This window comes from Manis pentadactyla, chromosome 2 (genome assembly GCF_030020395.1).
Source record: "Manis pentadactyla isolate mManPen7 chromosome 2, mManPen7.hap1, whole genome shotgun sequence".
NCBI lineage: Eukaryota > Metazoa > Chordata > Mammalia > Pholidota > Manidae > Manis > Manis pentadactyla.
The window spans coordinates 151239245-151249575 of NC_080020.1; the positions used below are offsets into that span (position 1 = coordinate 151239245).

The 10331-nt window shown below is 47.6% G+C and overlaps 1 long non-coding RNA gene across 1 annotated transcript; it reads right to left on the bottom strand.

Annotated features, from left to right (window-relative positions):
- Window positions 1-1369: 1369 nt before the first annotated feature.
- LOC118910363 (uncharacterized) lies at window positions 1370-6873 on the bottom strand. The gene is made up of 3 exons (XR_005023928.2): window positions 6753-6873; window positions 3387-3576; window positions 1370-1765 (listed from the first exon to the last, which is right to left on the bottom strand). It is a non-coding gene; the product is annotated as an uncharacterized LOC118910363 (long non-coding RNA).
- Between the last annotated feature and the right edge of the window lie 3458 nt (window positions 6874-10331).

Here is a 10331-nt window from a genome sequence, read left to right on the forward strand (position 1 = left end):
CCAACAGTCCCAAGTCAGTGTGTGAAGAGTGGCAGCATCAGGAGGCAGAGGGAGCCTTGTCTTTGACCACTTGGGTGAGTTGTGGAACCAAACTACCCCCATCTCTGACCTCCTCACTGAGGTAACCAAGCCCTGCATTTAAGCATCCTGACCCATAGAACATACGAGAGACGGTCTTCATCTGGGTCCCCATTGCGATCTTTTCTAAAGAAGTGATCGCATGACCTATGATCCTTCAATGCCTTTTTGTATTATTATCTCCCTTAGTAGGACAGGGCAATCTGCTGGTTTCTAGTAGAACAGAAGTCCCTGGTCATCAGTATGAAGTAGTGAAATACAGACAGCAGGCATGATGGTGGCAGTGTGGCTGGAGGTCGGGTTTGGAACCTGTGGCCACGAGAAGTGAGAACTTCCCCTCCCTCTGTGCCGAGTCCGTCACTTGTTTCTGGTGATTTTACCCCCTAAATGATTCTTCAGCTCCTAGTGCTCACTCTGTGCTTGTTGCCACCATAACAGTTCAACCCGGCATCCACGGGAGGTGCCAGTGTCACTTACTCAGGTCTAGCCTCGGTCTCTCTGATTCCTCCCCCAACAGCAGCCAGGTGAGCTTTGGCGAACATATACCCAATCAAGCATTCCTTTGCTGAAAATGCTTCCCTGCCCCCTACCTGTCAGACTCTAAATAAAAGCTCTCAAGATTTGGGCCCAACCACTTAACAATGGCGGTGGCCTCCTGGCTGCCTGCCCACCTCCCTGACCCTCCAGCAGGTTCCCCACTTGGATGCCAGCCACACTGCCTTCTCTGAGTCCTTTCCACCCATGGAGCTGCCCTGGGCTCAGAGCATTTGCACGTGCTGTTCCTTCCACCCAGAACACGCTTCCTGTGTGTTTCACCCCATCACCCCCACCCGGCCTTCAGAGCTCAGGCATCACTTCCAGAGGGAAGCCTTCTCGGCCTCTTGAACTACTATGTCCTTTTTGTCACAGTCGCAATTTCACCTTTGTTCGTATTTGGCCAGTGTCTGCTTCCCCTGCAGGATTATAAACTGCACAAAAGCAGCCTCTGTATGTTTTTGTCTCCTTCATGTTCTCACAACTCAGCATGGGGCAGACCCACCATACAAAGTTTTGGAATGGATGATTGAAATTGCTTTTTGCTCTTTAGGTTCATTTTTCCCCTTCTCATGGTTATCTGGCCTTACCAGCTCCTCCTCTCATCTTACCGATGGGAAATCACAGAGGGCTGGTGGAGCCAGTGGACTTATTCTGGGACTTAAATGAAGGGCAGGGGTGGGGAGGCCAGGAGAAAGGAGGCAGCTGCACAGGTGGGAGGACTGCCCAGCAAAGCCCTCCCATGGAAATGGTGTTTATAGAGGTAAGCCCCAAGCACAGGCATAAAGGACACAAGCACACTGACCTACTTAGTTACTGGGATGGTTCAGACTTTAATAAATTAGCTCAACAAACAGGCGTTGTATGTCTCGTTCTCTGAGCAGCATAAGTAAGACATGGCAGACACAGACGAGTAAAAAGATGATTGGCAGTGGGAGTCACAGGCACCCTAGGAGCTCTGGAGGCATCCTCACCCAGACTTGGAGGGCGTGAGAAGTCCAGGGGTTTCCCAAGGAGACACCAATTTCAGGGTGCAGGAGGGGGAGCACAGGAGAAGACCCAGAGCCTGTGACAGCAGAGGGCATTCAGTGCTCTGCAAGGGGCTTGACAGGTTACAGCAGAGAGTACGTCTGGGGCTAGATCCTGAGGGACCCTGAAAGGCAAGAAAAAACATTTAAGCTCTTTCCTGGCAGTCATGGCTGCTGGACGGACATGAGCTGGGGAGGGACCGGGTCCCACCTGCAGCTGACTTCCCCGTGTTGCTGTTTGTTGGTTAAGTGGTGACCCCCACTGAAGATGTGGCTGTGCCCTGGAATCTGTCATCGTGGCATCATTTGGGAAAAGGGGCTTCGCTGATGATACAATGAGACCATTGACATGAGGTCATCCTGGATGAGGGTGGGCCCTAAATCCAGTGACAAGTATCCTAATAAGGTAAGAGTGGGGAGAAGACCAGGAGGAGGCTGTGTGGGCATGGGGGCCCAGGTAGGGGTTTGCAGTCCCCCACCAGGGAGTGCATGGAGCACGGAGTGCTGCCAAGGCTTCCAGAGAGCCCTCGGGATCTGGGTGATCTGCTGACACTTGGCTTTGGACTTCTGAGACTATGAGAAACTTCAGACTATTTTGGACTATGAGAGAATACATTTCTGTTGTCTAAAGTCACCCCATTTGTGATACTTTGCTACAGCAGGCCAAGAAAAGGAATACAGGGATCTTTCCAAAATAAAAATCTTCATGTGTGGTGGCAGGATATGCCCCTCCTGTCCTGCCCTCCTGTGGGCCGCCTCTGTGCCAGTGCTCAGGCTCCAGCCCTGGTGAACCATCCACACACCCCCTCCTGTCAGGCCCCAGATCGCCTCTGGGCCTTCGCCGTGGCTGTTTCCTCAGCTGGTACCTTCCTCTCACCCTGCCCACTAAACCTTGCTCTGCCAGGAGAACTCTAGTGATACAGCTGGTCTCAGCTCGGCTGTCACCTCCTCTGGGAAGCCCTCCTCCACTTCACAGACCAGGTGAGGCATGCCTCCCTCACGCTGCTAGAGCTCTTGTCTCACCATGGAACTGGCCAGTGTCTGAGTCAGTTCTAGAGAAAGAAGGCATGTTGCTCATAGGCCTCCAGACATGGCCCAGACCGGCTTCATAGTGGGCACTTGGTTATTGTTGAGTGAATGGGTCAACCATGGGGTGGACTGGGGGCTGTGGCCACTATTTGAGTTGGAGACAATGGTGATAAAGGAGGTGGAGACGAGGGTAGAGCATGAGATGTGGAGAAGGAGAATTAACAGGGTTGGTGACTGGCTGTAGGAGGGAGGTGAATGAGGGTAAAGCACACCCCTGTGATTCCGGCTCGTGGCCAGGTAGAAGGTGGGCTCATTGCAGAGGGAAGGCAGGGTGGCTGTGGATTATGGATTTGGGGCAGGTCAAGCAAGAATTCATAGGGCCCTCAATTTCCTTGACTACTTTTTGACTGGGGGAGTAGGTGGGGACAGCTCTGCCCAGGAGTGGATCTGGATCCCTTCCTACTAAAATGCCAGGACCACAGAGCATCTCCCACTGCTCAGGGAAGCAGTTGGCAGCACGGGTGAGGAAGTGCCCTGGCAGAATCACCATCCTCGCCTGAAGGGGTGACAGCCAGCATTCCAGGTCATGGTGGAGGAAAAAAATAATCCTAAATTCCAGGAAGGCAGGAATCCATAAACTTTGAGTAACTGAAAGCCATCTGAGGTTGGACCCATGGGGGTCCTGGATGGCAGGTCTAGAGAAAGCCCCTGGCTTACCTGAAATGTAGCCACGGCCCCCTCCAGATGGTCCCAAGCTCGCTGCAGGCTTTGGTCAGCTTGTGTCCAGGGCCAGAGCAGTTCCTGCCTGTGTCTAATTCCCTGGATGTACCCCTGAAGGAGCTGGGTCTTTGCGAAAGGGGGTATCAGCTAGTAGAGAGAGGCCTCTGGTCTGCTATGTTCCTGTGGTCTACTCATTAATTCACAAGTAAATTATTACTTTTTAGAAATTATTTTTTATATACATACAATGAAATACTCAGCCTTAAAAAAGGAAGGAAATTCTGACATATGCTGTAATATGAACACTAAGTGAAGTAAGCCAGGCACAAAGGACAAATACTGTATGATTCCAGTTACATGGGGGATCTGCAATAGCCAGGTTCATAGAGGCAGAAAGTAGAATAGGGTTTGCCAGGGGCTTAGGGTGGGAAATGGGGAATTATTTCATGGGTACAGAGTTGAGTTTTGCAAGATGAAAAGAATTCCGCAGATGGACGATGGTGCTGATAATACAACAATGTGAATGTGCTTAATACCGCTGAACTGTATGCTTAAACATTGTTAAAATGGTAAATTTCATGTTATATGTGTTTTGCCATAATAAAAACATTAGGAAAAGATAGATCACTTTTTTCAAAGAGCTGGAGTGTGCACACTTCTATAACATGTTTACCAGATTTCTTTAACAAGCTAAGGAGAGAGACAAATACCTCTGAGAAGCTGGGAAAAGAGGGGACTGATAACTCTCTACAGTGTGTGTGAAAATCAGCCGCTCCAGTGACGGTGGAGAGGAGTAAGAGGATCCCCTGGCTGGGGACTGAAGGCAGGGGGAGGAGAGAGCAGGCCAGGACTGTGCAGCTGGTCGCCCACAACCCACCGGAGATGGGGAGCTAACGCTGACTGACTGCTCTGCTTACTATTTACGGTTTTGAGCATTCACATCTATTCTCAAGTTTTATTATATTCTAATTATTTGTTATTAATGCAATCGATTAAGCTGTGTTTAGCTCTCATTCCATGGTGTCGGCTTTGACATCCCAAGTGCTCCCTGTGTTGATTTATGGAGTTCGGAGCGAGGACCCCTCTAGGTATAATTCTGGGTGCATCTCACAATCATCAGGGCTCTCTAGTAAGACTTCCTGTGACCACTAAAATGTGCTCTCATCTGTACTGTTCAATATGGTGGATGCTGAACACCTGAAATGTGGCTAGTGCCACTTAGGAGCTGAATTTTAAATTTGACATACATTGAAGTTCAAAAGAAAAATGTCCTTGGGAAGCACGGGAAGGTTGGGATTCAGTGCTTCATTTCTACTTTTTAAAGGCCTCTCTTGAGCCCAGTTTTTCTTAATCCCATTTCTAGCAGTAAAGTAAGCCCTAAGGTTCTGAGACATCCACTGAACATTATCAATTCATTACTGTTCCGGACACAGCACAGGCTAGACTCTAGGTCCCCGAGTGGGTGTGCCAGGTAGAGCCTGCCTTCCAGATGGGGCTGGAACCCTCCAGAGGGTCTGGCCTGGCTATTATCTGTTACATGGGCCAGAGTGAGTCCTGGCTCCTTCTTAGAAGCAGATGTTTGATTTAATGGGGTAGGGTCACTGTGCGGAGGCAGCAGAGTCTAGGGCATCATTTTAACCACGTTCTGCAAGAGAAGTAAGCTCTACAGAGCATAATGGGAGTGCCCATTTGCTCAGTGTTCCTGAGAGTGGTGCCTACCTAGGACCATTCTAGGTGCACAGGGGAGAAGTGAGTTGATAATGTTTGATGGATGTCTTGGAACTTTAGGGCTCACTTTACTTCTGGAACAGGGATTAAGAAAAACTGGTCTTAAGAGAAACCTTTAAAAAGTAGAAATGAGGCACTGAATCCCAACCTTCTCATTCCTCCCAAGGACAGTTTTCTTATACCTACAGAACAGCACAGGTATAAGAATGGAATAAGAGCCTATGGTATGGCTGAGACCTTGCCTGAGAGTCACTGGTAGGTAAGAAAACACCTTTGTTTTATCATTCAAGGACACAGTTCTAGCCAACCTCCAACCACAACTAACATTGTTTCCTTCACCACCGTCATCCCCATCACTCCTCCCCATCACTGTTTCTAGAACACCAGAAAGGACAGGATTTCCTGACCCATCATGCTTGGCACCATTTATTGGGTGAGAACAAACACAACCTTTTAAGACCTTACAAGTACAGACAGATACACAGAATGCAGGCTGTGCTTGGCACATAAATCCTATCCTGAGAACTTATGTATAAACTGACACTTTTAAGACAATACATAGCTTACATTGTTAATATATTGTAGAAAAGTATAAGGAAGGTGTGTATATATAGTGATATAGTGTGTATATTCACATACATATATACACAAACACACATGTATCTGTATCATCTATCTATCTAACATAGATTCAGACAATACAGAAATAGAAGTCTTTAAAGTACAAATGAAAAGTGAAAGTCCTTTTCCTTTCTTCTGCAAATATCTCTTCAGAAGGGTAACTGTTGTGAACTTTTCTTAATTCCTCTCAGAAATTAAAAAAAAACCCACCTATAGGTATAACTGTCAGTGTCAATCATACACACATACATACACACACAGTGTACAGGAGGACCTGGCATAGAGACTGACTTTTTCACATAATATATGTGAAGATTTTTACCCTTAATATAGGCAGACATAGCCCCTTTGTCCTGGCTGCATAGTATTCCACCACATGGGGTTATGGGTTAAACTGTGTCCCTGTAAGGGTATGTTGGGGCCCTAATCCCTGGTACCTTAGAATGTGACCTTAGATGGAGACAGGGTCTTTACAGAGATAATCAAGTCACATTGAGGTCATCAGTGTGGATCCTAATCCAGTATGACTCAAAAGGGGAAATTCGAACACAGAGACAGACACACATGGAAGGAGGATGATATGAAGAAGCATGGGAAGAGGACCACCATTTACAAGCCTAGGAGAAAGGCCTGGAAGAGATCTCTCCCTTATGGCCCCTGTAAAGAGCCAACCCTGCCAACACCTTCACCTCGGAATTCTAGCCCCCAAAGTGTGAGACAATAAATGCCTATTGATAAAGAATACTGATATTGGGTCAAGTTGTCATTCCAGGACCTACCAGAAACACCAAGAGCAGAGTCACCACTCTGCTGACCTGACTGCTTCCTTAGGAATCATCTGGAGTGAGAATGATGGGATGGGTAAGGGCTTGTTGCTGTTAGAAGGAGGTTTTGAGAAGACAGCTGCCTGGGGTCTGTTGAAAGCTGTGATGGAAGCTTTCTGGAAGAGGTGTCATTCCACTGGTGCTATCATTTGGAGAAAAGAGTTCCTTGGGCACCCAGAAGACCCCCTACCTGAGCAGAGGTGCCTTCGCTGGACAGTTTTGAGTGCACCAAGCACATCCCTCTCAGAACCTGTGTAGCTGTGTGAGCCTTCCAGGTGGAAGTGGAAAGAAGCAGAAAGGACTGTCAGAACAAAGCCAGGCTCTGCCTGCAGGAAAATCTGGGCTGTGGTGCTGGCACAGTGCCTGCCAAGTGAAATACCAGTTAGGAGATGTCACTGGAATGCAATTTAAAGAATAACTCAACCAGCACTTGAGGTTATTTAGAAAAATACCTGTGGTCACGTGCTTTGCAGAATGTTATGAACTAGAAATGAATCATTTGTACCCAGCCCAGAACAGATTTAATTACAATCCTCTCCTATGTTGCTTCTTTTAAAACTTGACCTTCTTTTCTGGTTGCTCTTCAAATTTGGTAAAACATCAACTTGATTTTTTTATTTGAAGCCAAGGAGGAATCTTTCTGTAGCTGAACCGTCTCAGGCAGGAAGAAGGGAGCTCAGAGGGAGAAGCCTTGCAATGTGGTGATGACAGCGGATTCCCTTTAATTACTGGAGAAATGTCATTTACCTGTGAGGGTTGTCACATAATTTGTCCCAACAACTGCATCCAGCTTGTAAACAAAAATAAACATCTAAGGTGACACAAACAGAATAGCTACCAAGTGATTTGACAAGATTATGCCAGCCAAGCAAGCTTGATGCCTATGTTTCTAAATGGGGGTCACTGTTCATACTCAGTGCCAGGGGTTTAGGGGATATATGGGTGAAGTGAGCTTTGCTTTTCTCAATCCAGGCATCCTTCATTGCCTGTGGCATTGTATTTGGAGAATCACGCACCCACAGCACCCACAGCAAGGGGTCTCTGGCTTGCCTGAGCACTGATGTAGTTAGCGGGCTAAAAATGCCCATCTACTCACAGGCCAAAGGCTGCTGCTTCTACTCGCACCCTAGACCTTGGTGGAACAACATGGGCTCTCGAATGACTGACCCATAGTCACATGGCAGCTCTGGGACCCTGAGCAAATTTCATAAGCTCTCTGTGTCCTAGTCTCCTCGTTGGTTAAATGGGATGATGATAATAATGACAGCCAGGTCACAGAGCTGTGGCGTTGATTAAATGAGGTCCTCTATGTGCCTGGCACAAACCAGGAGTTCAGTCGCTGGGGGTCTGTTCTGTAAGAACTATGATACTCAGCTCAAACCAGAACCAAGCTAGTCTGGCAGTTAAACAAAATTCTCTTTGCAAATTATAATCAGTGGTATTTTAGGCTCATAGAAAGCTTTTAACTTTGTAGTGCTATCATCTCCATTGTCTTGTTTTATCTTTCAGAAACCCCCATCCCCCTCAAGCAAGGAATGGCAGAAAGCATCAGCCCAGTCTTATGAATAAAGCAACTGAGGCTCAGACAAAGGAAATGGTCTCGTAGCAGCTCTCCAGCATGGGAGACAGAGGGACCAGTGAATGTTCGACTCTGCCAGGAATCACATCTTTCCAGAGGGCCAGATGGGCTTCTTGGGATCCAGACCCTTCCTTCCTTTCCTGGCCCTACCTCCCAGAGCCCTTCCTAGCAAGGTGGCATTCCCCCACCTCCCATTATGTCTTCCAAGATATGGGCCTACAAGGGGACACTTGCTCACCTGGGGGACATTTCTGGCCATAGGACTTAAACCTGTTTATTTAGGTATGGAGACAGGCTATGTGGAGAAACTAGATCTTGACGTCAGGTGGACAAAACAAACAGCAGTGTCTGGTGTGTTCTGAATAATTTTTATTGACACACCTGAATAAATTTTAGTGACTACACACCCCGCTCACCTCCCGGCCACTTGGGGGGTCCAAACATTACATTTTTCTCCATAATCTTTGGTGGATGAGGCAGAAGTAAAAATCCATCCACTATGGTTCTCCCCTGGGCAAAGGACACCCAGGCTGAGACTGGAGCTGGGGGGATAGGGAAGGAGAGGAAGCCAGGTGCCCCCTAGCCGCACAACAGGACAAAGTGGGTCAAAGACAGGCCAAGGCAAAGGAGAAGCCAGATGGGAACGAGGTAACCACCAGACCTGTGGCAGCGGGGTGGCAAGGCCAGGTGAGCAGGCTGTGGCAGCCAGGCCTGGGGAGGCCTGGCACATGGACGCGGGCCCTGTGGAAGCGGCCTGCCGGTGGACTGCTGATGGGCAGGGAGCTGGCTGGGCCAGATGGTCCTCCTCTGGGGAAGGTCTTAGAATTTTTATAAAACAATTTTCTTCTTTCTATGTTTGAAGCAGAATGTCTTGCTGAGCCCTCATGTAAAGGACATTGAATTATATCAGACTATCTGCCTAAAGAGAGAGGTAAACTGAGGCAGCTCAAAATTGTCAAAAAGATGAGTTTACTTGTGAGTAGTGGAGGAACTGCAATTCAAGATACACAAACTCAAGGCCGTTGAGGGTTTGGGGTAGGTTGTATTTACGGGCAGGGAATGTAAAGAAGGGAGAGTTCAGTTAGTCTGTTAAAATAAAAAACAAACAGAAGCCAGTTCTGAAAATCTCCAAGCAGACAAAACCAGTCCAGCCACACAAACAAAGCTCAATCCAGTTTACTTTGTGAGACCAGCGCAACCTGGGTCATTTCTTGTCTGTGCCTCTGGAAACTATAAGCTAAACTTCCCAAGGTTGATGTGAGGTAACCCCTGACCAACTTCCTATCATTTAAATTCCAATATTATCAGTTTTCTGTAAATCAGGCATTTTATGGAAAATCAGTCTCTCAGTGTTTAAGTTTAGTTTTTCTGAGGGCACATGCATGAGATTTTTCATTTGCTGTCCTCTGGTTCCATTGCAGAGTGAAATCCTTTGACAGGATAGTACCTTCATCATCAATCTTGCATAAGAATTTAAGAATATTCAGTTTTACCTCGTTCCCTCTTATCTCCCCAACTGAAAGTAAATCTCCCTTTCTACAGCATGCAACCCAGGGCTCAGGGCACTGCTGGCCCGATGGATTGCTTATTTCTACCTATCTTTTTTTGAACCCTTTCCTCAGGACAATGACAGTGGCACTTGAGAACACTGAAGCTCCCAAGATACGCCTCCCTTGAGACTCCTGGGTGGGAAGCTGTTTCCTAATCCCCTGAAAGCAACCTATTTATACCTTGAAATCTGAGTTTTTAAGGAAATGTATCATTATTAGAGCTTGTGTAACTCCAGTTATGTTAGAGGACTATGTCTATTGCCCTAGAATCATCTAAAGCATGTTCTCAGACCCCCACGACCATCAGAGCAGGTTAACTATCCTCTTTAGCTGTGTGCTGACTTCTCTGGAAGGCCTGTAAGTGGCCTCTTTGTTCCGGGATTGTGCAAGTGTATAACAAAGGAGAGTGTTTATGCTTGCTTACCAACGAAAGGTTGTGATTGCTGCTTTTCAGGCCTCGAACTGATTTTCTCTCCTGGCAGTAGCCTTGTCAAGACAGCCACAACCCACACAGCATCAGGTAGAGCCACAGAGAGGTGTCCAATACTGACTGCTGCCGTTCCTGCCTGGCCGGGGCAGGCCCAGTGCTCACAGAGAGGGCAGGGCAGTCGCTGCAGCTCCCATCCCCAGAAGGACAGGG